The following is a 27,070-nucleotide window of genomic DNA, read 5'->3' on the forward strand; positions in this document are numbered from 1 at the left end:
AGTCTTGAGGGACCACAGCATGTTGTTAATGCTGTCGACTTGTACATTCATCCTGATGAGTAGGTCACTGCCTATGTAAGCTGGGTGCGGAAGGTTGGGGATAACGAGGAAGCAATGAGTTAGCTCCCGGTGATTCCACCACACCTTTAAGGCACATACGCCCTCAGAAGTCATGTTTACCTGTGAATGGGGCAATAGAGGAAAGTGTTTAGTACCTGGATAAAACATGATGTCAGGGTTAGCTTCCATCAAAGAGTTGAATAACTCTCGGCTAATGGCTGTCTGATTAGCCCACAGGGCTAAGGCCACTTCTTCAACATGTGTGCCGTCAAGATTGATTCCTTGTTTCACTAATGGACAGTGTTTGTTTGTCTCAGTGGGGTTAGTGAATGCACACAGAAAGTTCTCTCGCTGAGAGAGTGATTCGCTCGGGGACAGTTCGACTACAGGAGGTGTGTTTTGGATCACACCATCGTCGACGTCCGTGTTGGCAGTTGCCGCGAGTTGATCTTTGATTGATTCCAAGTCGTCTTGTTTCTCTTGAAGGGCCTTTCCTAGCTCCTCCCTATCTTCCTTCTCTTCTTTATCAGAAGGATGACTTGCATTTTGAAGCTCTGCGATGAGCCTTTCTGCCTTGCTTAGGGACTGATCTGTCTCTCTAAGTTGCAGCTGGAGTGCGTTATTCTCCTGCTGAAGTTGTGCCACTATCTGTTGATGGCTTTCTTGCTGTTCAGTTACTCGTTCTAACAGCTTACACGTGAACTTTTCTTGGGCGGGCCTGTCTATGGCCATTCGCCCTAGAACATCAGTTAAATCTTTGTCTTTCAGAGTTTGGGTTAAAACTGCTACAATAAGACTCGGCATCATGTCCACCAAAACAGATTTCAACTGTTCTACTGGGTCAGCTACACCAACCTGCGCTGAGTGGGCAGAGGTCTCCATCTCTGGCTTCTGTTAAATGATCAAACAAAACCAAAAGAAGAAAAAAAAAAAAAATTTAATCGTAAAAAAAAAAAAAAAAAAAAATATTTGGAGAGAAAAAATAAAATGAATCAAAATTAAAATTAAGATTAAAATTTCGAAACCAAAATTAAAATTTAAGATTAAAATCGAAATCGAAATCAAAGTTCAGCTTTGAGATTCAAATCAAAATTTAAAATTTAAAATTTAAAATTCAAAATTCAAAATCTAAAATTAAAATTGATAATAAAACTAATGAGTGGATTTGGTTAATGAGATTGAGCTCAAATTCTAATCTGAGAAGGGAAGTACTAGTTAAAACTAGCAAAAGCTCGTGAGAGCAGGATAAAATTTAGTGAAAATAATTTAGCTGCAAATGAATAAGTTATCACCTAAATTGTAGCAGACTAAATGTTGAAATCAAGTTTATTGAAAGGATTTTGGAGTGAACTAAAACTTGAATTAAAATCGAAGTTGGATTTGAATCTCTTTAAAAATTCAAATTAAATCTGTGATAGAAAAATACATTTGCGTTAAGATCACAATTGAGTGTTACCAATGTGAATCACGTTTCGGTTGCTGTAATGTTTGAATTCAATCTGGAATTAATTGTAAACAAACAGCAGACAATTTGGATTGTTATTCAAAATAAAAGCTATGAAAAATAACAATAATGATAATTTTCAAGTCACTATTACGCTGTTAAATGTAATACAGGATCGAAATTGAGACCTAAAAATCCTTTATGTTCAATAAAGGGTGTGATAAGGCAAATGAGGTTTAATGTAAATCAAAGTTAAATTCTTCTGTTTTAATTTTAAATCTCTAGGTGATGAGAAAGCTGTGTCAGTATTTTTCAGGGAACAGACAATTTAATATATTTTAAAACTCAGTTAACCAAAACAATCACGAGATTGGAGACAGTGTCCAAATGTATTCACTCTAGTCTAGACAACAACTAAGTTCCAAACCTAGCGTCAAAGCAACAGCCTAAAACAGCCATCAAATGGTGCTTAAGTACAAGCTACCAGCTGGTCTCACAGGGGGTGTGGTCAGGTAACCACACACAGGTACCACCAGGGGGTGATAAGTCTCAAACGTAGACTGTAAATGTACTCAAAGTAGCCTCTAATGCTACACGAAGAAGAACACCTGAAGTGTCCTCGGACCTTTAGCTTTGTTGCTAAAAATACGCTAGCTTAGCTTTCTTGCTAAGGTAAATGCTATCGTCTCTCTCCTTCAACAGAGGAGGAGGTAAAATAAACAGCTGTTTCAACAGCAGCGATTCTGCCCTTTATAGCAGAATGTGAAAATCCCCCGCAACAAGTTGCGTTTAAAAGTTTACAAGTAGCTAATTCGTTCACTAATAATGGGGTCCCGTGGGTTCGAGAAGATACTAGAAGCTCGTAGATATCTCTGTCCTGCACGGCTAAACTGACTTTAATTCTGAATCTCGCGAAAGAAAGTGGTTTAGATTAGGCCTATACTTGATCAATTGGCGCACGGCGGCGCTTAATAATGTCCGTTGGAGACGGATTCAAACTGTTTCCTGAGTGCCTCGCCTCACACACCTCATATATTTAACCTCGTATTTAAGAAGGGGCACCACTTCCTGTTAAAGGAAGAAAATAACTTTAATGGTATAAGTTAATTAATTAATCAGTCAGTTTCATATCTTGAAAGAAGTAAGTTCTGGAAATGTTAAACAAGAAAACACACAGACAAAGTCCTGAATTTTATGTGTAAAATTTAATATAAAAAGGGGTAAACAATAATGTATAGATGAAACAGATAAAGAATATGATTATTATGATCAGGATAATGCAATTATAATGTATGGTGACATTATATATTTAGTAATGAGATAAGACGCGGTATTGTTTGAATGACTTGATCAGAAAATGGTCAAAAAGAAAAAGTTGATAAAGGAATTTTGGGATTCTATTTGGATTTAAAGAAGGGATCTGAATAGACACGACTCAAGACTCAATCTTCCAACACCCCTTGCCACCAGCAGTCTTACTGTGAGATGTGTTCAATTGAACTCCGCCGGCTGGTCCCGCGTTTCAGTCCCTGGCAAGCGGTTCTTTTCAGGCCCAGAGAGGTCCACGGGCCAGATTAGATGCCTTGACACCTTGGTCGGAGTGTGCAGCTGGGATGGAGATTGTACGTCGGTTCAGCCGTTGTCTCAGAAGCTCCAAGAGGATCCAACAGGAAAAAATATTAAAGAGTCTTTTGATACGTCGATTTCCAATTCAGATTAACCTGATGGCCATCTTGATGAATCCAAATTAAGGAATTGGCGTTCAAAATTGAAGAGCAAAGACTGTGGAGAAGAAAGTTAAAAAGCCTTGCTTGAGCCAGAAAGAATTGATGTTCCAAAAATTGTGCGTGAAAAAGAAAGTTCGGCAGAGACTCGTCTCTACGGCACAAACTTAAAAGAAGTGATTCGGACCGAAGTCCGAAGAGGAGAGCAAGAGCTGAAGCTCTAAACTTCAAGAAACCAAAACTAAAAAGAACCCCAGATCTGAGCTCAGTGTGAACTCTTATCAACTGGATGAGAAGAGGGGGGTCTGCAGGTAAAGAGGGGTGCCGCAAACGGGTGACTCCCATTCTGACTGGAGGACAATTGTTTAAACTAAACCGAGTTTACTCAATAAGATTAAGAATAAGAATCTAAACATATATACGTCACCATACATTCATTTCGATATTATTTCTATCAGATCCACGTTGATGTAGGTTCACGTCATATATTTAGACAAACATTTCTATCAGATTCATGTTGAGATGAAAATCACACCATCTGGGAACATCCTCAGTTAATCCCAGGCTGTAGGTGAACAAAAACATGTTATACAGTCAACATTCTTATATATGTCTTATATAAGACATATTAATAAAGTAGGAAAAGAAGTTGGTGTGTATAAATAACACCTTCTATAGCTAATATCAAAGTGTATGCTTTATAACACGTCTAAATGTATAATTATGAAAGTTACGTATTCATGGATATTCTAACACTAGCGCTCCACGTCAAATTCCTATGAAACATAATATAACTCTTATTCCTGTTCTGAAGATCAGATTTTGAGTTTAAAAAGATAATTATAATACATTCAATGTGACAATTACAAATATCTAGATGGAGAAAGACATAAATGTTCATTTGATGCAGAATTGAACGCTGTGGTTTAATTCAGCTCTTCAGCAGTCCTTCAACAGATGGTCAATTTTACGACTTTGCAGAGACTGGTTTCGGTCACAGTTCATGTCTTTGGGGTCAATTCGTAGATAGCAGAGTGTTCTGTTTCCGCTCGATTGTTTATTCCAGGTGTTGTAAAAGTTCATAATATCCTGTCTGAGAGGGAGACTTAAATCATTGATCAGTTCCTTTGTTTCTTGGTAAAATAAACCCAGATGTTAATCCACAGTCCTGAGTCCTGCAGGAAGAGATGTTGTAAACGTGACTGCTGATAACGGCTACAATAACATTTTAATTGAAGCACAAAAAAATGCATATATTTGCAACCAGAAAAAGATCTAAAGTTTTTTTTTTTAAAAAGCAAATCGTAAACAAGCAGAAATCCTATTTCTTTCCTTATTTCAACTCAAATTGATAAAAAAAAAAAATTGTATTTCTTGAAATGATTTGTATTGTATTTTACAATATAATTTAACCAGTGTGAACTCTGAGGCAGATACGGAACCATAACTTGACAGATTGAAGAACAGCAGGAAATACAGCGTAAAATGATATCTAGAAAGCCCAAGGACTTTGTATCCGCCAGTGTCAATTACAATGGACTAAATGGGCTGTGCGCACATAAAATTCTCCACCCTTGCTTCTGTCAGCCATAAATTGCCTTGGCCAAGGATATTTGCAAAGTTTGACAGGAGAGTTGAAGTATACAGGAAACAATGTGAACACATGCAAATCTCCCCGTTGGTTAGTCCAACTAGTCTAAGCAAAGCCCTTACAAATCTTAACTCAATCTTCCGTTGAACAAAAGTGGTAATCCTTTATTTATTAATAAAATCAAATTGAGCAAATGAGACTTTGGCTTGGTGTCTTGTCTATTACGCTGAAACTGGAAACCGTGGAATTCCACGTCTCCGTGCTCGTTGGGCATTTTATGGTAGGTTTAGTATGGAAATCTCAAAGGCTCATTAGATGTCTTCTGCCTCTGCTCGGCAGCTAAAGGGTATCTGCAATTCTTATGTGAAGTGGCAGGCTCCACTCAAATAAGATGAGCTATTATGAAAATAGGCCTCGAAAACTTTAGGACACATGCTATCCAGGGAAGAGGAATGTTTAATGTGCTTGCCATATTGGGGAGGGGAGGGGGGGGGGGGGGGGGGGGGGAGGGGGATGCATCCTGCAGCGATGTAGCCTCTTTCTCCAGTTAAAGTGATAGGCCACATCATTACCAGGCTTCCACACCACTGTGAGGAGAAGGGCAGGCAGGTACCAAGAGGAAGAAACAGGATAGACATCCCTGGGATCAGCTCAGTGTGGAATGCCGGGGCTCAGCTGCCCACATATGCAATTCAAATGTGGATTCTGGTGTGCTGCGACAGGGGCTGTGCCGGACCAGGTACATCTGTGTCTCCTCCAGCTCAGTGTGGAGGAGGTGATGAGTGACAGCAGGTGGGGATGCAGCCCAATTAGAGCAAGGCTGTTGGAGCATGATGAATGGGGCTGGCTTACAGAGCCTAGAAGAAACATAGGCCGAGGCAGGCTGGAGATGCCCGCAGCTGTCTCACTGAATGAGCATAAACACGCTGAGGGGCTCTTCCGTACAGAATAATGCAGCTCGAGACTCTAGGCTTATGTGTGCTCTCCTGTCTCTTTCACAGGCTCTGACAGATATGAGCTTGACTGGCATGGCCTTGATCTAAATTTAGAGAATCATGCAGCCTGACACTGAAGCCCCCCTGTAGATTCATACAGCAGAGAAACTTTACAGGATGCAGCTTTGTGTATGTGAGTGTAATGGTTATGATTGTGTGGGGAGAAGGCCATTGTATGAATAAGAGCAGAGTCCATCACCTGTTGCTCAGGGATGTAATCATGTATACTGTTCTGTTCAGCTACCATGATGTTCTTACAAAAATGTTAGCTTGGATTCACTAAGAAAGCTTTAAACGTACAGGGTTAACTTTAATTTCAAGTCATCTAAAAAACACTCTGACTATAATTTAATGAAAATCTGAATGGTAAGATAGTATTTAATCTTTTAAGCCTCTAAATAATAGAAAATGTCATATGAACTACAGGTGGTACACAAAATGTTATCTGGGTCAAAATGTTTTTGTTTACTGCAAGGTAGCAACTGCTATTCAGCAGGTCCACACATGACACACACAGGACATTTACAAAATGATCTTAAAAAATATATAAAGGTAAAAGGGAAACAAAAGCAGCAACAATAACTACATGCATGTCAATAAGAACAATAAAAAACATTGACAACAATACTTAAAACATTATGACAAATAAAACATTATAAAAGGCCAATAAATTGATTTTAATGAACATTAACTCAAGGGATGACATAGTTGTAACTCCAATTACCCACAGTACTTTTGCTTCCCACAATCATGAAAACAAGATAATCAAGATTAAATGATTACTGTGCTTCATGCTGTGTTGGGCTCGTTTTATCCAAAGGTTTAGCCATGTGGTTAATGTTTCAAAGTATTAGTTATATTTTGGCCACAAGAGATCATCAGCACTACATCAATAACATAGTTCATTTATTTGTATTAATTTATTATTATCATATTGTTATTTTTCACTTCTTTATTTTCATATATTGCTTCTTTTCAAAGTGTTAAGAATGTTAAGTTCAATCAATGCAGGTGAGCCAGATTGTAAAATCAGTGAGTAATCGTGATCTCAATATCAATCAATATAATCGTGATAATGATTCTTGACATAATGGAGCAGTCTTAAGACAGAGGCATTAGTGTTCATTTCAGCAGGAGCTTAAACAGCATTTAAAGTGACTAGACAATGAAATGAATAAGAATGATGAAGGTTACTAGTGAGAGAAGAATAAGTCACATATTGTGCAGCAGAAATTATTCCTATTTAAGAGGTGAGCATAGCTGTGCAAACAGGTCATTCTTTAAACTGTTTTTAAAGGAAGAATGTGCAACTTTTTTAAACCAGTAGATGTCGCCCATGAGCACCAGCACAGAACCAAAACAACCTGCTGTTTTTGGCGACATCTCCACTAATCTGAAGCCTCCGCTCTCCTCCAGCGGCACACCTCCAACCCCTCTTCAACTCGCTTTCGCAAGAAGAAGTTATGAATTAGAACGCGCCATATTTAAGAACCATTAATTCTCCTCGGCTTGAGTTGCAACGGCCTGTGCACTGCATTGTTGTGTTAGCAGGCTAATGTTAGCACACTTTGGTTAACTCATAGCTTCATATTGCACATAAATTGACACTGAATAATCGTGATCTAAAGACACTTATATGACATCCAAATAAGCAGTGAGTAGGCTATGTTATTCTTCTTTTGTGTTATACGCGAGGCGGTCCCCTCCTTGTAAACATGTTGTAAACAGAGGATATACTTGATTTCTGCCGTATTTATGTGTAAATTATCCCACAAGACAGTTTTACTTATTACATTAGTAACGTGTTACTGTAAAAAGTCCTCTTTCCTCTTTGCACAACAATACATTGCCGTAGGCAGGGAGTAAGAAATAATCTCTTGATACATGCAAAAATCACAATTCCCCCCTGTATTCACTACAGGCAGCTCTGCTCAAGCTCCAGGAGTACATCTCAGACAGGAAATGTAAATCAGACTTATAACTCCTGCTGATTGGTGGGCTCCGGCACACCTGCAGTCGAGGAAATATCTTCCAGACCTTTGTGAAAGAGATTAGCAGAGATTCATAATTAAATTTCATTACTGCATGAAATAAGAGAGGACGTCTTGTAGTCCACCTGTCTCCTCCTGTCTTTCTGTGACATTACCTTAATCCCCTGGAGTTGGGAGGGGGGGTGGGGATTATCTCCTCCTCTATAATGTACAGTTGGTTAAACAATTTATTAGAAAGTAAATTAAATAAACATCTTGTTTGCGCTCTGCGAGGAAGGTATTGTCCAGGTTTGTGATGGGAGTAGCTATAATGCTTCCCAGCACCGGTCCAGATAAAGAGCATACATTTCACCCGGTAATTCCCTCATGAGTTACCTCGCCTTGCATCAGTTAGCGGGTTAAGGTTGAACAAGTGGCGCGATCGAAGAACAGATACAGTAGATTAAGAAAAATAAACCGCATTAGACGAGAGGAAGAGGAGGGGGAGAGGGAATGAAATGAAGAAAAGAAGTGCACATAAATAAAAGAAAACGAGAGAGTTGTTACGATAATGTGCTGTATTGGTAAATAATTTGTCTTATTGCACCATCTGCCACACGCACTGACGCTCATCATAATCGATGGTAATCCATATCTTGTATGAAACAAAGGGAGTCATTAGCAGACTGTTTGTGGATAGACTCCGCTGTAAAACAATCTCTGTAGAGTAGAGCTTAGTAAAAGAGGGAGGGCATGAAATGTACACTGCCAACATTCACCTAATGGTAACAATGACACCATGCAGAGGAGTGTAAACCCAATAATAGTTCCATATCAACAAGTTTTATAGAAGCATGCCGAACTGAACAATTTCACATGGAACGTACTGAGAGTGAGTAAGGATCCACATCACCTCTTTAGAAAATGAACCAAGAACCCAAGAACCCAGAGGAGTAGAAGGGATAGAGCGATTACAGTCAGTAAATACGTAATAACGCTATAAATGTTAGACTGACAAAGCAAAACATTCAGTTAGTTCTCGGGATCATATCTTTCGGCGTTCTCACATCAGCTCACTCGGACATCGGAAAAAATAGTAGGGGGCTGGCAGGAGAAACTCCGGGTGAAGAACGAGTGAAAAACTCAGCTGTTTGCGTTCACACATGCAGCTCCTGCTCGAAATATTCTGCAGTATTTTGAAAGCGTGAAAGCCCCTTTCCACTTTTTCCAATATCAATTCATTTGTTGATTATTTTTGGTTAACTGATTAGTATTCTCAAATCATAAGAAAACTGTAAAACAACACACACTCACGATAAAAGTGTCTAGACCCCAAGGTGGCATCTTCAGAGGTTGTTTGTCTTGTACGGGGAGTACTTTTTCAAATCCATAGTTTTTACTATGCAAAGACAAAACAAATATGAGTTCTCCCTGAAACGAGGTGAAAGTGACTGTCAATATTTCTTATTTGAGTATCTAAATTGTAGCGGATCACTTTTCCGTCAAAAGCCTGATCAATGATGTGAAAAACCTTTCAACTAAAAATAATATTTGACAGAATGTAAACTGGCATATTGTGTTTTGCTTCAGTTGAATGGATGAGTTCTCACTGTTGAAATTGTACTTGTTTGAAAAGATGTTAATGTCACTTAATGTTTAACTTCTGAGCTCACCTTGAATTGTGATCAGGTGATTACATAAACATACATTTGTAAAAGCTCCACTTTTCATTTATTGATCTTAAAACTGGAACAGAGTTTCAACCCCACCTGTCTGCTATCATCAGGATGTTCACCTTGGGGGGGAGGGGGTGAAGGTTGGGGTCTCTGGGCTGACAGGGATAATCCCCCTCTCCAAAACGTTTGTGTTCAAACACTAATCGCCGCCCCCAGCATAATTGACTGATGCAAGTTTGGCTCGTGCTAATTTATGTGTGCAACATCAGGAAAGCTTAAAGACAATCCTGGGGTGTCATCTATGTGATAGATCTCTCCCCTCGTGCCCTTGTCGCTGTGTGAAGTCTCATATGTTTACATATCTAGATCTGACAGGCGGGGTGTTAGAACGCAGCCTTCTAGGCATTTCCATCAAATGCCCACTTCTGAAAGCGATGAACATGCGTGTCTTTAGGTCAGATTCCATCATTAATGGCCTACATCTGTGATTCTTTAATTACTGTTGTAAAATTTTAATCCAAAACGTGCATCACACTCAAAAATCTACAAAGCCCCTGCATGTTTTTTAAGGCATGTTTACATTTGGGCGTGTTTGTAAATGAGGGCAGTAGCAGTAAATAAATTAGTGCAATATTCCGGTTCTGCTGTAACCCTGATGTTTGGCTTTTAAGTCACTGCTGAACTAATCCTGCAACATGGGAATATACAGTACATGGGAATATACATTTAAGATGAAAGAATGCACATGTTTTAAATCTATATCAGGGCGGTTTGTGCTGCAGATACTTCATTCATTCAGATGAAGAATTTTAGTTTAATTATAGAGATAAACAAAGGTCAGAGATGATGAATTCAATTTTAGGTGCTGATAATGAGAGGTAGTGTAATATTCTCTAATATGAATTCAATCATTGTTCCCTCTTTAAACCTTGTTAAAAGGGATTATGAATAGACTTCATTCCTAACTACGGGCCATAATGCCGTATAATGATAATTACATGTCTATTATAATGTACCTTTTCCATTCAACATTTCTCCTACTGGGCCTGACACCTTATTTCCAAACACAGCGAGCTTAGAAAGGAACAGCTTGCTTTCTGTTGGTGCCTGACAGAACACAACTGCGTTGAGAGGGTTAGGCCGGTGATAATGTACTTTTTTTTTTATTCAATAAATCCCATGAATAGACATAAAGCAAACATGCATCAGTTCATCTCTCAATACTTTACTACTTCTTTATGCCAGCTGCTTTCAGGACTAAGCCAGTTTGAATCTACCAAAGACATAAATCTTTTATTCCATATAAAGCATTAATCATTTCATGAAATAGGTGTCTTTGGCAAATACTGCTCAAACAGGAGGACCAGGAGTACAAAGTGTTTTTGTTGGAAACAATCGTGCAGAGATTGTGTGTTTGCAAGTCATAATGAATTTGACCATTTAAGTATAATAGATGAGTAAAATGAAGTGTCCAATGTGTGTAATGAAGCAACATACACAACCAGGGCCAGAACTGAAACTCACTGGTGTGTTAACAATATTTTGGGAAATGAATGACGGTCTGTTCCACTGATGATTTTTTTTTTTTTAAGACTTTAGCTACATATAAGAAATGTTTCGTAGGATGTTATGTTGATAGGTCTTTTAAATGTTTATGACCATTAAGGAAAGTCTACAGTATGAACTGAGTACCAAATATGACAAACTAGTTTCTGAATGCACAGGTGAAGCTGCAGGTATGTTAAAAGAATCAAAGCCTGAAGGTGAGCTGGGGTTTGGGTGAAGCTTTAGAGATATTTTCTAAATTTGAAAGGTCAGTAAACTTGGGTAGGTGCAGGGAAGTGTAAAACCAGCAGACTGAGAATGAATATATGCCCACACATTTGCTCAAATCAGAAGGTTTTGACCAGAGGTCTTCTTCAGGTGATATTTCTTTTCATTTAGGGGGCTGTCATAAGGACTAGCATGGCTCTGTAACTCACTGCTGGACAATAACCACTTTTGTTCCTCCTTTATGTTTGGAGAACACTTGAGGAAAAAAAACATTTACTCCATTCACGGCCATATCTCTGTGAAATGACGTTCATATACAACTCATTTATATCAACAAATACATTGTGAGTGAAATGCAGTCCTTGATGTTTCTACCAACATAATAAGCAATAATCTTTATTAAAGGGGCTATATGTAACTTTTTACATGTATAAATCTTTTGTCTTTTTTTTAAACATTAAAATCAAACTCCCCCACACATTATGACCCTTTTCTAGTTTCTTGCTGAGATATGTCACATAAGAGGATCTTGACGCTCTTAAATTACCATTTAATCTCACCTAAGGTTAGAATGAATGATAAGGTTAGAATGAAGGTTTTAGTCTTGCAAAAGTAAATAAAAACTTGAACTTATTGTCTTCGTATTACTCACATTTAGCTGTAGCAACAAAGTAACCACAGATGGGATTTATGATGCAAACCCTCATCTAAAATGGCAAAATCCCAAAATGTTGCACAATGGCCCCAAACTATGTTTATCTCAAAATATACTTTGCTAAACAGATGAATAGTACTTGAAAGAAATCTTAGAACGCATCCATGACAATGCTGCAGGCTGTTCAGGAAGGTCAAACATACTAATGATTTTTTTTTTTTTTACAGAAATAACAATGGTTTTAGTAAATGCCCACACCACTTTTGGGAAATGCAAATATGTAAACAGACAAATACCTATTACATATTCATATTTATAAAAAATGATCTTAAGCGGGCATTTGTACTTGTTATTATGTTTCTGATCTACCTGTGCCAAGATCCTAACTGGGTCACTACCTGCTGGTGTGCAGGCAGCTGTTGTTTATGGACATAAAAGTTGCCTGTTGACTGTTTGTGTAGAAATAAAAAAAAAACTGCAAGATGGCTCTAAAGGGCTCCTTAGATACAGGGAGCAGTGTGTCAATTAGGCTGCTTCAACTACCAGTTCTAACTCGTACCCACAGGCTCAGATCTTTAGTGGAGGAGTACAAAACACAATTACATCAGCCACCACTTTGAAAAATTCAAACCCCGCGCACAGCACTGACCTGCCACAAAATTGTTGTGTGGAGAATTAAATGAATTATGAAAGTGCAGAAAAACAATTTAGTCTTGCATATCCAGCTGCCATTCTAATAAATCACTGCCACCCAAAAAGAACTAATTTGTGTTGTTGTACTGTGAGCATGATTGATGAGCATGCTCGGGGTTGCGGTAAAGGAGACTCACAGCTCACCAATGCTGCTCATCTTCTGAAAAAAAAGTAGTGTTTTTAATCTCTTCAACTAGCATCCATTATTGATATTGATGTACCCTTACTTTCACCTATAAAAAACAAAAACTCCTCCCAGGTAGAAGCCAAAAGAATTATCGTCCTTATTGTTTTTCTTCTTTTTGTTCAGTGCTGCAGAAACAACAATTTGTCAAACGCCTCACCTTGAAATTATGTGCAACAGCTGTCACTTGTGACTGTACAGTCTGGATTTATTCCAGCCACACTGTCACCACCCTGCTGATTCTTCATTGTGCTAGACTACAATGAAAGCTAAAGTTCTTTATTCTCCATTCATATTTCTCCACACAAGTTAGGGGCAGCTGCCTTTTTTTTAAAAGAACAACTGACAAAAAGTTCCCCTTCATCTGAGATCATGTACTAATGACGCAGTTTATAATGCACATTAGATGTTCCTGTTATTGTTTTCCATGCTGTGATACTGTATTTGTGTGCTTTGAAGTCATTTGGAAGATGTCCTCCAGTTTGTTGTTCTTCATTTTCTAACAGAAATAAAAATTTAAGCACATAGAACAATGCACAAGTGGGTTGAAAAAAAAGATCTGGAAAAGGAAGTCACCAAACATGGGAATTAAAAACATCTGAATGTCTTTAACCTCCTCTTCATTCCAAGAAATCTGAAAGTGTATGGGAAAATTGCATTCTACCACCATACATTTAAAGAAAGTGTACATAAAGCCTGCACACTCATAAAGGCTTTCTTTAAAAGAAAGAAACAATGGAGGCTCGGAGTCGCACAGGCATATTGTTGAGAAGGGCCAGATCTGACACCACAGACATCAAATTGATATTAATATCAATGAGAAGCCTTTACCTTTTGAGTTATCGCTCCAGCGGTCAAATGCCTTCCAGGGGCGAGGCATAGCCGAGAACATGAATGTTTAACAAGACTGCTGCATAGTTCACCTCATTGAGAGCCTCCAGCTCACGGCTGAATTATTAACCACTGCAAGCCTGGTCCAAAATTCCTACAGAGATTACATTCAGAGGTCCCTGCTCAGCAATATGTTGAGAAACAACACTAGCTGAAATTCGAGAAATCCCTGATGTAATTACACCTTCCACAAGAGACACTGGTGACAGTTTCATTTGTGACAAAAACACAAATGGAGGAAAAAACACTTTCTGGACATGGTGTCAGTGATTAATTATGTTTGATTACTGCGATACAAAACAGACAAATACTTCATATTTCATTCTTACTTTGTGTCAGCACCCAAACAATAAGAGAAAGACAGGGATGCCTGTTAAATTTGAACATGTTCTGGAAGGCGAAGATCAACAGAAAATGCAGTTAAAGACATTAATGTTAAGGTGAGATACATGCAAATGAGCAGAGATGCAGTCCCATAATGAAAAACTGAAGGGCATATTTTTTTTTAACCCCTTGTTCTAACACTCTAAACTTCTATTGACTTTGGTTCCTTTGAAGTCAAACCTATCAATATCAGAATACAAGCTCTCATTGCAGTCCTGCTCTCCCTGAAGAATACAGCACGGCCCTGCTTATTTACAGGGACACCACTAAAATGAATAAATCATTATGGAGGTATCAGGAGTCATAAAGATCCCTGGTGGACTCTCTTAGAAGACTTTCTGCCGAATATATTAGCAAAAGAAGATGTTGAATTATGTCCCCTTAAGTTAAATAAATACCTGAATTAATTCATATTTATATTTATCAAAAGTTCTTTATGGTTCTGTACTGAAAATCTCCACTGTAGAGACAGAAATTCTATCAACTGCTTAAAAACAGCCTTTATTACTTTCTCCAGCATAATGATGGAACAAAATCAATGAATATCTGAATGACTCCGTAACGTTTGAATCTTCATTTCAGACAAAAAGTTTGTACTTCCGCACTTGATAGCTACATACTGTGCATCACATCACACTAAACTGTTTCCAGTCTCATATAAGACATGGTAATAAAGAAGCATCGCCTGTTTTTTACTTACCACGGTAAATGATCAGGATTAATGTAACATGAGATCTCGTTCTTACGTAACTCTGCTGGTGTGATCACTTGATTAGTTCATATTGACTTTCAAGTAGAGGAGGACAAGAAAATATGACCACATATCCAAGTCACATTTCCAAATAGCATCCCTGATCAGCTGCAGGATAGAGTTGAAATACTGCACTGTAGAAGGGCTAGTTTAGATTTGATTAGTTAGTGATGAACTCTCTGACCTTTGTTGTAACTCTATATTGCCCACTGTAGTAAGTTTAAGACATAATCACATGCTAATGATGATGCAAGTCACGATAGAGCAGATAAACACACTTTGGGTTTGAGAAAGGGTTAAAGGTCAGGTTTAAACTCTTTAATTGCTTCCTGTTGCGCTCACTGCCCTATGCTACCACCCAGTGCAGTCCAATAAATTGCTGTAGCTTTTGGCTGTGCTTATGCAATGTGCAGCGCTCTACATGACATGCTTTTCTAGGATCTTTCGCATTAAAATAAAAAAATAGATATCGATTGATACATATTCTTAATTTGAATCCAATGTGGACCACTTGGGACCACTTTTTTAAAGTGGTACTAGGATTGGCCAGAGCAATGCATACGTGTAGTTCAACATTTATTTGACACATGTGAAGTGAATTTCTCTGCTTCACAGTATGCCAAAACATTATTTTATACAGATACTGATTGTTTAACAAAAATGGGATCTCTTTCTATATTTCGTGTCCCCAGAACCATACACGCACACACACACCTTCCAACACATGCACAGTCAAGAACATGGTCTCAACCTTTTGGCATTCAGTATGTACCTGCAGCTCCTCTAGACTCACATAATCAGTAGGACAGAGGGAACCCCTGCCCAGCATAATGAGCCGAACTTGCACCATATGTAGCAGGTTATGAAGTCCAGATTAGAATGGGTGAACCATGAGTCGGCCTGATTGGCAGCAGCATTGATAAACAGCTCTCTAATAGGCTGTGGATAGGAACATCTCATCCATGACTGACTCTTGACAGCTATCCTGCTCTGCTTCAAAACTACACATCCACTCTCCTCTCTGCAGCACCAGGACTCATTTTCATCCATCTTCTTGGAAAAAAAAAACACATGGATGGCAGCCATCTCAACCCTAAGCCAACCAGGACACCCACCCACTTTCTCTGGCACAATACATATACAAGTTACCTTCACATGGTAATTGCCCGATCTGTCTGAGAAGCGCTTGTAATGAATGCAGCTTGTAACCTCTTCCTGCTTGGAAAAGCTTGGGTAGAGTGGCTTCTTTTGTGGATGTGAGAGAGGGCAGTGAGTTGATGTGTAGTGAGAGGCCGGCGCAGAACAGTATATAATCAAAGACACACTAGGCATGTTGTTCATAAAACCACACATGCTCTGCTTAGTGCACTGCTGGAAGCGCCTTGTAGTGAAGCCTGAAATACAGTCAGCTTTCCCCAGGCGCTGGTACAAGTGAGATATGTTAGTGGCTGGCCTTCTCCATCAAACAGCAGCATATAAAGCACAGCACAGTACACCAATGTGCTATATTTTGCCAAAAGGGAGAGCACTGCTACAGAAATATTCACTGTAAAGGAAGATACATGCATTGCCGAATGTATTGTTGTCTTTATGGTTGTGGTGATGTATAAGGTCTGGGTCTCAGCACTCCAGGAAAGAATGATAAAAGTATATAGTTTGTGTCATCTCTATAATTAACTCTATATTTATTATACAAAAGGAAGCTATAAATTATTTTCACATGATCACGTGGGAAACCTTGGACTGCCTCTGAGGACCTACTGCAAGAACGTGTTCCACAAGAGCTTAATAATGGCCATGTTTTATTAAAAGGAAGAATTTTCTACCTTGTTCTTTTTCTCTAATGATGAGAGGAGATTTGCTTCAATCATCACCAGTGAGTTTGGGCCATAATGCAGCGGGAGAATTGCTAAATGACCATGTTACATTGTCACAAATATATTGATGTGAAAAAATAATAATTTGAAGGGTTTGAACATTTGCAATATTGTGAAAGTGCTATCTGTGTGTGAATTGCATGCAAATGAAAGGAGTTAAAATTCACAGCCTATCACTCACATTGTGCTTGTGAAAACGACAAAAAGCTGGGAAAATGTCGACAGTGGGTTTGTCAGAACAAAAAAAATAAATACAGACGGATAATCTTTCGTGCTCTACGACCCAGACTAACACAAAGTAAATGTCAGACATCCTCACCTGAACCAGTGTTCACATCAGGGTTGGGTATTCTTTCCTGCAGATATTGGTGTTGTTTCCTCACCTCAAGCCTCAGTTTGCTTGGTTAGGCCATTGCTCACTGGCTGGCACATGGATCATATGGCTGGTATCAGTGGTAAGGAGAGAAAAGAATCTGGGTTTTTTAAAATCTTTTTTTTGCAGATTCTGCATTAAAGAAGAATCTGTATGAAGTGACTGGACTTTGATATCAGGAGGGTTTAGATTTTCCAGTATACAAGTAACATCCACTTTGGCTGTATGCAGGAAAACAGTCCATGAGGAAGAAGGATTATCTGTAATGAAATCTGAAATGCTTTTAACTATAATTAAAGTATTTAAACAGATATATGCTTGCTAAAAAAGCAGAAAAAAGAGGTGGAAACAGCATGGATAGTACATTGTTTCCCCACACATAGTCCATACTCATGGCTGCCCAAGGATAATGTATTTTTTAAAATCCTTATGTAATGGTGTTCATGTGAACTTTCTGAATTTATAACTAACTAATGATTATTCTGACACCTACTCACAGTTTACCAACAGACCAGAAATGATAATGTGAAAGGGTCGGCTGCGGTTCAGTGGAAGAGTTGGTCATCTCTCAACTGGAAGGTTGTGGGTTAGATCCCCAGGTCCTGCGGCGGCATGTTGATGTGTTCTTGGAAACAAAACTTAAAACTGAAAGACACACCCGCATCTGAATCTGCGGCGCATGAATGGATTAATAAATACTGATGGACACATTACCATGGACACTTTCAGCCTCTGCCATCATTGTGTGAATGGATGTGAATGGGTGACCTGCGGTGTAAAAAGCGCTTTGAGTGATTAGAAGACGAGAAAAGCGCTATACAAGCTCAAGCCTGTTTACCATTTACCATGGCGTGCAAACCATCTATCTTGGTAACTGAAAGGAAAGCAATGTTAGTGATGCCAGATAAAATTGAAACCCCTTGCTCTGTGCAAAAATGATTCCATGGAAAAACAAAAGCATTCTTTTTTAATGCTATTTTAAGGTCCAAAAAGTCACTTTAAAGGATAGTCCTGTCATTGTCCTCTTATTGTCCCTTCATAAGAATGCAGAAGAGTCATATAAGCCCTGTCTAAGGTTAAGTATGTATTTTTTGAAATTCTTTGTATCCATCTCTCTCACATTGGAATCCTGTTAGAAAGAAATCGCTGAACCGTTTATATTGACATCAGGAACAATTAATGCATTAAAGAAACAAACTCACAGTGCTCCAGGGCATGAACTGTTTTAAGTAGACCTGAAAATGGTAGTAGTATTCTACGAAATCTTATTTGATATTTGTTGCAACAAGTGCATATCTTAATCCAAAAAATATTTATCGGATGAAGAAAAGAGGTCAAGTCAAGTGCTTGGAGTTTTAACTCATATTCATACATTTTTATTACATTTGGCTATTGAAACGGGCAGTTTTTTCTCCTCAGATTTTCCTCTCACATGCAGTTTTTTGTTTTATTTGTTGGCTATTTTTTCAATAAATAGAGAGGGCAAGTCGGGAGGCTAGAGTAAAATGAGTACACACTTTGCCAAACAGGTCTCTGCCCGACCGGGAGCCCTTAAATCAGAGCAACCTTTGAAAAACTGTTGTTTGCTGAACCAAGAAAGCTGTGGTCACTGTAGAAAATAGAACACAAGGACTTTTTTTTGTAAACTCTCTCAGATAACACAACCAAGAACCTGCTGCTAATGTTTCCTGTCAGGCCGGCAAGGTCATTCGACAAAGGCTTACAGAGAAATCATACCTCTCTGCTTTTGCAGTTTTGAGTTGATTTCAGCTGCTGCTTTGTTTGTCAGTTTGCTGCAGAGGAAGCATTCCTCCTCTGACTTTAGTGTCTCGTGGCCTCTGTTAAATCAAAATGTAGACTAAATAATGGTTAAAGGGAAGAGGCAATTTCCATAAACCTCACTAGTTAAAGAAAAACCTTTGACTATTATAAGAGTTCTCATGCTGTGATTTTAATTGGGTTTCAATTAAATTTAGAGCCACAAGCATTTTGCAAATAAAGTGAGGAGAAGCCTAAATCAGTCCTTGGCTTAGAAAGGAGCAAGGACAACAAACACAAGCACATTTCCATGTTTTCATGAACTCTATGGTTTGAAATGTTTTTGCACTATGGATCAAAATACCAAACAGGACTAACGTATAATAATCCACTCAGTTCAAAGACTATAACACAACTTTTAAGAAGGATTCCAATGGGATTTTATTCTTTCCTTCAAACCAGTTCCCAAAAATAATTTTAAAAAAGTGTGCTTACTTATTCAATTACTGCAGAGGTTTGTCATTTTTTATGGAGACCTTTTTATTGACAACAATCTGTTTAGGGTTATTGCAATGCTGAAATATTTTAGTTCATTATATTTTAGCACTAGGTTAAGAAGTGGAATTAGAAACTTTTACATCCTACTCATCCTTTGATTGGCCAAAAAAAATGACAAATGAATGCAAGTTTTGCTTTAATAGTCCCGGTTTTGAATTCCGAGACAATTTAATAACACTTTTTCAAAAATATATGCATAGTTTATACACTGACGACTGTAGCAAAAATGCAGTCTACTCAAATACTCAAAAATGTTTTAGGATTGCACCCTGCTGACCAATCTGCAGCAATGATTGGGTTTTTCTATATCATTTATTTTGTTACACAGAATATTTCATCACACCAAAAGATTGTCCGCCCTGTTCTAATGTGGCACACAAAGGGAAAGGCATCAAATGTTGTGCTTGTAGTTTGAAGTACACAAGGAAAAAAAAAAAGAACTGGCAAAGTGTATGCACAAGTCTTAAGTAAATCAATATTGCACTTGCTGGTATGGCAGTGTAGCAAGTATTAATGGAATTATTGGAATTGAGAAACAGCTTTTTGGCCAACTGTTATTTTGTTGTTGAGAAACAAAAAAAAGTTAAGGAATTCAACGTTTTTACTCTTTGGAAAACTAGATTAATTGTTGTGTTGCGTTGAAGGACACCTATTATGCAAAATGCCCTTCACAATGGTTTTCTAACACTAATATGTGTCCCTAGTCTGTCTACAAACCCCCCAATTATGAGAAAAGTTCATCCTCTCTGTCTTTTACCTGCTCCACTTTTCAGAAAATGTGTGCTCAAACAGGCCGTTTGGACATTTTCCCTTCATGACATCACAAAGGGCAGTAACTCCTCCCCCAGGTCCGTGACACTCCCAAAGCTAGCTGTTTGTTCTGACCTCTGAGTCTGCCTTCTTACAGTAAACAACTGTGCATGATGTAAGACAGCGAGAGCCAGCAAAGCCCTTGTAGAGAGGGGCGTGGTCAAACACAGCTCATTTGCATTTAAAGCTACAGACACAGAAACAGCCTGTTCTGAGCAGGGCTGAAATAGAGGGCTTCATAGGCATGATCAAATACAGGATCAGAGTGGATTTTTTGCAAGAAACCTCAGACATGTATTGGGCTCTTAGACTTATTTCAACATCTTGAAAAAAGAGGATAATATGTGACCTTTAAATCTTGGCCCTCATTGGCAACATTTGATTTTGAACAGAACATTTTTCTTCCTGGTTATTTTAACGTTTTAGTTTTACACCTTTTACTGTTTGATTCGTAATAAGAGAATAAAGGTAATGATTCAATTCTCTAGTTCATTTTCCTCCCCTTCCATCATTACCCAGTTATTAAGAAACCTTGAATTAATTTTACAGACCTGACACTTTCTGCGATCACTGTTAATGCTACTATAATGAATATTTTCACATTTTCTGTTTGGAAACTGTTAATAATACAGTAACTAATTGGTAAAAATGTGTTTTGATTTGCACACTGTGTGGTCACAGATTGAATCACTTTTTCTTATGCACATTGTCTTAACGAATCAACAGTGGTAAAACACGACGGCTCTTGAGAAGATTGTAAAAGACACCATGTTCTTGAAAAATATAAAAGGAGTCGTATAAATCCATTCATGAAAGACTTTATATTCAAAATGCTAGTGTTCTCAGTCTCTGACTACAGAGGCATTCATAATGCAGCACTGTTTTACAAGCATCGCTGGATTCAGGAGGAAAATGGCAGTGTCATATGTTCCAACTGTGTCCCAGTGAAGCTAATTGCAGAGAGATGGATAGAAATGGCTGATGAACATGTCTGTCTGCAGTTCAGACTGAGGTAAAAGAGTGGGAAAAGTTTGTAAACAAGATAACCCTGGATTACCTTTGTGTCATAACCTATTTTACACCTGTGAAGTCTAGTTTCCACATTCATTTAGTTTTTAACCCAAACTTTCCTTCTACAAAGAAGCATGGTTAAGTGCCTGCGTATGCCCTGTAGCAAACGTCATCTTGCATGTGGAGAGGATCATTTTTTTCTGTCACGTTGTCAAAGAATAAGCATGGATCAAAGGGATTGTCATTTGTCAGCGTATTCCTCTTTGAAAACTCTCATCACAGGTGTGCTCACAGATTGAATCTTATTTAGCTCATCTACGCTTAGATTTAGTTCATCAGCTATTCCCCAAACGTCTAACATTCATATCTGTATCCATTTGACAGGTTTGAAAGAGAAGGGGGAAAAAACTTTTTTTTGATGATAACCAGAGGAGAGTATAAGAAAGCAAATTTCGGACTTTGGACATCCTTAAATTATTCCACTTGTGCATATTCAAGGCTAAATAGCTAAAGTAGGGCTGACATGAAAAGCAGAGATAGAGGAACGCATGAGTTGCGATGCTGATACCTTCGTGCTGCAGGCCCTGAGGCCGCTGCTCCCTCTGCCTTCCAGTGGGAGGCAGATAAAGTCATCATTAGAAAAGGCTTGAGCGAGAGAGAGGGAGAGAGAGAGAGAGAGAGAGAGAGAGAGCGAGAGAGAGCGAGAGAGAGAGAGAGACGAAATCAGAGGGGGGGATAGAGAGAGAGAGAGAGAAATAACAGGTTTCTACTCAACTCCCTACTCTCACTGATTCTCTTTGAACTCACAGCCAATTTTGCATGCTCACTCAGACCTACGCCTCTAAGCCAGAAGAGCCCAGCACTTCCGACATCTAACCCCCGCGCTCAACCTATGGTGCCGGCTCCCGCTAGACGCCTCGGCTGCCTAGGCTGCCTCAGCTTCAGAACAAAGGCCAAAGTTGAAGGAGAGCAGTTGACACACCCCTTAGCTCCAGAAATCACCTGTGGCATATGCTGCTGCTTCTTCTTCTTCTTCTCTGCAGCCTGTGCGAAACAGTTTTAGCCTGAAGATAAGTGGTTGTACAACAGTAAGCTCAGCAAAGCACATTTTGGCGAAATGGGTTGAATGGCAAGTGGGAATGTACAATGTTTTTTTTTTTTAAAGAGTTACCAAGCCAACCATCAGTTCACATTTTGTTTCCTGCATGGATATTATAAGCTCAGTTATTCAGGTCATTGTTTTGCCAACAGACTCTTTTTTTTTTGTATGTAGAAACTAGGGTTCAGAAGAATGTACGGAAAATCTGAGAACATTCTTTATGAAAAACACACCTCTACAATTTAATTCCCTCTTTAATCATCTCTATTATCAATGCTCGCCTGTATATCCACCACCTGTCTCAGTCGATTTTGATAACAATTCAAAGACATTAGTGTTATTTTGAGGTGCTGTTTTCCACATTGCTGTCAATGCTGTGACTGTAGGCAGTAGTGTAAACTGAGAGTGTACAGTATGGTTCAGTATAGCTCCAGCCTTTGTCTGTATTTATTTTTTATTTTTTATTGTTATTGTTTTGTCCATTTTAGATTATGGATATTTGGCTTAATAGATAAACCTGTCTCTAAGTCTCTCTTTTTTTTACTAGGGTTAGGTTTTGGTTTCTAACCCTTACGCTAACCCTTATATTGATATTGGGGGTTAGGGTTAGAATCCTAACTCTAACCCCCAATATTATTATGAATGTTGTGTGTGAGGAAAATCAAATTGATTTCGTTGTTTATTGTTAAACAACCAGAATTTAATTAAAGCCTTTTTTTTTTTTTTAAAGTTCAATGCCAACATATTTTTTTAAAAATCTCTCTTTGGTGACATGTACAAGGCAAATGTGTCAAGGTTAGGAGAAAATGGTGGTTTTGTAAAATAAAAGATGAATATTTATACATGGAAGGTCTGTGATAATCTCCTGCATGAAACTCATCATTGCTTTAAGCTGAACTACCAAACTAAACTCCATATTTGTCCAACTGTCCAATTAAGCTATACAACATATTACCTCGACCCCTTGACACCCTAACGCCTCATCAACCCACGTTATTGCTGACATGCATCCCTAGTTTCCTGGAGAATTTTTATTGCTCCAATATAATTTCTCTATTCACAATTGTCTCACATATTAAACTGCAGATTGATTCCCCAACCACAAAACAAAGCTCTTGACTCTTACTGTCTCTGTGTTCTTGCTTTCATAGATGGATTCCCCAAGAGAGGAATGAGAAGACGCTACTTGAGGTGACTGTGAAGGAGGTGAGGGTGAACCAGAGAGTTGAAGGCATCCTTTGGTCAGTCCTTATTAAGCCTAAGGTTTCTCCAAAGCTGTTTAAGGGGAAGTGTTTTTTCAATGGTTAGGACGACTCTTTAGATTCTTAACATTTGAGGTCTTTGCTCACACTTAATTTATTTTGATTCAGTTCTCTTTCATACTCTGATCTCGTTTTATTTGATGTTGTTGGACTGATCACAAAACATTCTTCCCATGATTAATTTAATCACATTGAATTGAATGTCACAAATGAGAATAACACCAAAGACAGAACAATGGGTTATATCATGGAAATGTGCACGCATTTATTAAATCAAAGAAACATTAAAGAAACTCATGAAGTATGGTGCCATGCTGCTTCACTTTTGCACTTGTTTGACTTATTTATTAGTCATTTAATTGTTGTTGTATTTGGTTGAGTTGTCCGTGCCTGAAACATTTTTTTTATGTCTTCCAAGCATTCAAGGCTACAACTTTCAATATATTTGATGTGCAGTTGCTATGGTTACAGATGTTCCTGCCAGTCTATAAAACAGAGGTGTCCAGTGAAAACACTGTTTAAATTACCTTGAATATGAAAATATTCCTTCTGTAAACGTCTAGAGGAAGATTTTAATGGCTGACGACTGATATGACAGTCTGCATTTATTCTAGTTCTCAAACTTCCTGACGGACAAGAGGCAGCAGTTGACGTTCAGCACTGGACACCCCAAAGATGTGCTTCCTCCCCTCCGCCATTTTCTGATTACAACAATGATGGAGAGACTCTACTGATTAACTCCTAAAAATGTGCAGACCATACAACTTTCACAGTAGTCTAGATGTGTTATAGAACAGTACAGATGTGATGTTGAACAGGTAGCCCTCTGGTGCTCGAGTTTATTAAGCACAACTTAAAAATGATAGTGGGCCTTAGGAGCAGCCCACCAGCATTTCAACCATGACTTTACACAAAAGCACTATGTGGATCCAAGAAACTTGAAGGTTTGCCCTGCAACCTATCTACCAGTACATCTTTTTATTTTATTTTTTTTTAAACTTTTTTTTATTGAGATTTTCAGCAAGCATAATAGTATCAATAATTGCACTTGTGAATTTTTTATGCAGAGGAACATCTACCAGTACATCTCAGAGACCTCCTTCCCCAAGATCTACTGACCCGGTTCTACTCTACAATGATCCAGTCAGTTGTCTGCACATCAATCAATTTGTGCTTGGGGTTGACCATCAAACAGCCAAACTTGCCCTCACTTTCAGACCAGCGGATCTCAAGAGTCAGGAAACAGGCATAAAACATCAGTGCAGATCCACTACAACCCGGACACAGCCTGTTCTTACTTTTCTCCTTGGGTATTTACCAGAAAATACTGTATCTTTTAACAGCTAGAGATAAGAAAAGTTTATTTCCACAGGTCATCACTCTGAAGCAGAATTAAATCAGTTCTTCAATGTTATAAATCTTTAACATCAGAACAACAAACCTCTTTCATTGTTTCGCAGTTTTAAAATATTGTGAGGGCTACAATTTTTGCCAGTTTTGGACTATGGGGCAATCAAGACACCCTCTATACATAGCTGCCGCTGTTTTGAAGGCACTAGATGCTGTCTGTCACAGCGCTCTTCGCTTTGACATCTGTGACAGATTTCAAACTCACTATTGTGACCTGTATTGCTATGTAGGCTGGCCCTCGTTGGGTCAACGAAGAGCCATAGACACTACTCTGTTTATTTACAGAGCAAAGGTAAACTCCCTCCTTACCTGACTACTCTCTTAATTACTAACATTTCAAGCCATACAAGCAAATCTCAAAACTGGATCACCCTAAATCTACCAAGGTTTAGGACTGAATCAGGAAAGACTGCTTTTAGAATGGATGAACCGTCTATATGGAATGATTTTCAAATGATGGCGCCGCCCATGTTAAGCCATCGGAGCAAGTAACGGAGGCGTAATGCTGGGAAGACAGTGGCTATATGAAAAGAAAACAAGCAACAAGCGGAGGTTGGATGCGCAACTCTAGACAGAACACTGCTTCACACAATATGCTAATTGTGGATTTGGCTGAACGCAATCAAAATCATCACACAGGAAGACACTATAACATTTATTTTCCCTCCCCCAAATTCAGACTGTGTCTTAGAAACCAGTGTAATTTATATTCCAGATTTGATTTACTCCTCACTTGATTTAATACCTCAATAAACATTTTTCTATTGAGATTATGGTCTCAAATGCTGTTTCATATCTTCTTTAATTCAGCATGATTATTGCTTTGTAATTTATAATCCAGTTTAGAGTTAATAAAGTAACATGCCAATGTTGTGTAGTTTTGCATGTAATGCCTTTCTGTTTATGTGTTTGTTTTTCTAATGTTTTTATTTATTGAGCTTTTGCTCACAACAAAACAAAATGAGCATTTCAGTAACCATGAATTATGAATGCACCTTTCTCACCAAACTGCCGCTGGCATTAGCCAACAGCTTAGCATTTCTAAAAACCTCATTCCTCTCCAGCTTCACACTGTTTTTAAAATATCCAAAAATGTCAGGCTCCAAGAAACCGGGATGGCAAGCGCGAAAATGAAGACTTGAAAAGTACTCCACAAAACAAGTGGGAGATTCCATGTTTGCTTCTTATATTACCTTAAACGACACTTACATCAAGGTTATTATTGAATAATTATTGGTGTTACAGCATAAACAGAATGAAAATGCCCAAATCAAAATGAACAATACAAAACTTAATATTTTGAAAAGTCTCAAAGAGCTTGTTTAAACATTTTCATGAACCTACACGTTTAAATTTGTGGCGCTGGATTGACTGCTGGCTATGTTGTGCGCCCGAAAGTACAGAAGGCTTAGTCGTCAATGCAGCAGCCATTAGTTTAAATCTTACCATGGCCTTTTACTACATGTCACCCCTTATCTTTCTTCCTAGCATTCAATGTTTGTCTTCAGCTGTCATATCAAATAAAGACAAACAAGACCCAAAAATATGACTTGAAAAAAGAAGATAAAAGTCAAAGTTGTACCAGGATAACTATTACCTGATCAGAAAAAACGGCTGCTTTCTTCAAACCCTCCATCCTGATGTACTGTTTATGCGTGGGGCTGAAGGTTGTTGGAAACGCATGTTGTTGTGATCTTTTGCTCGACTCAAACCAACACAACAACAGCAACCTACGGCAGCAGCCAAGAGAGACAGCCATCTAAAGGAAGCTGATCAAATATGGGCCAAAGTGATGTTGCTGAATGGGTTGATGCTGAATGGAAAGGTAGTCCATGAGGAGGAGAATGCATGACATATTTATTACTTTTCTGCACCTCCAATAGCTTTTTCAGTTTATCACCTCCAATTCTGAATGGAATACAAGTTGCATGTAGCTGCAGCTTATGATTTATTTTCTTGTCACTTTTGACATAGTTGAAACATATCATTCACCATTTGACTTGTATAGGGATTCCTTTTATTCATGTGACAGGTCATTGATGTTCATGTTGTACATATTTATATAAAGTATTTTATCATTTTATACTTATTTTTTCTTGGTCATGTAATAGTCCTATCTGA

The 27,070-nt window shown here is 38.4% G+C and overlaps 1 protein-coding gene and 1 long non-coding RNA gene across 2 annotated transcripts in view; one reads left to right on the forward strand and one right to left on the reverse strand.

The window, feature by feature from the left end:
• LOC132981524 (uncharacterized) overlaps positions 1 to 12,245 on the forward strand; it is an 82,976-nt gene extending 70,731 nt beyond the window's left edge. Inside the window, exon 4 of the long non-coding RNA XR_009674587.1 lies at positions 12,116 to 12,245. This is a non-coding gene — a long non-coding RNA (uncharacterized LOC132981524). The remainder of the gene's footprint in view (positions 1 to 12,115) is intronic.
• Positions 1 to 27,070, reverse strand: part of sowahd (sosondowah ankyrin repeat domain family d) — a 257,121-nt gene that overhangs the window by 223,766 nt on the left and 6,285 nt on the right. The window lies entirely within an intron of this gene.

This window comes from Labrus mixtus, chromosome 10 (assembly GCF_963584025.1).
Source record: "Labrus mixtus chromosome 10, fLabMix1.1, whole genome shotgun sequence".
Classification (NCBI taxonomy): domain Eukaryota; kingdom Metazoa; phylum Chordata; class Actinopteri; order Labriformes; family Labridae; genus Labrus; species Labrus mixtus.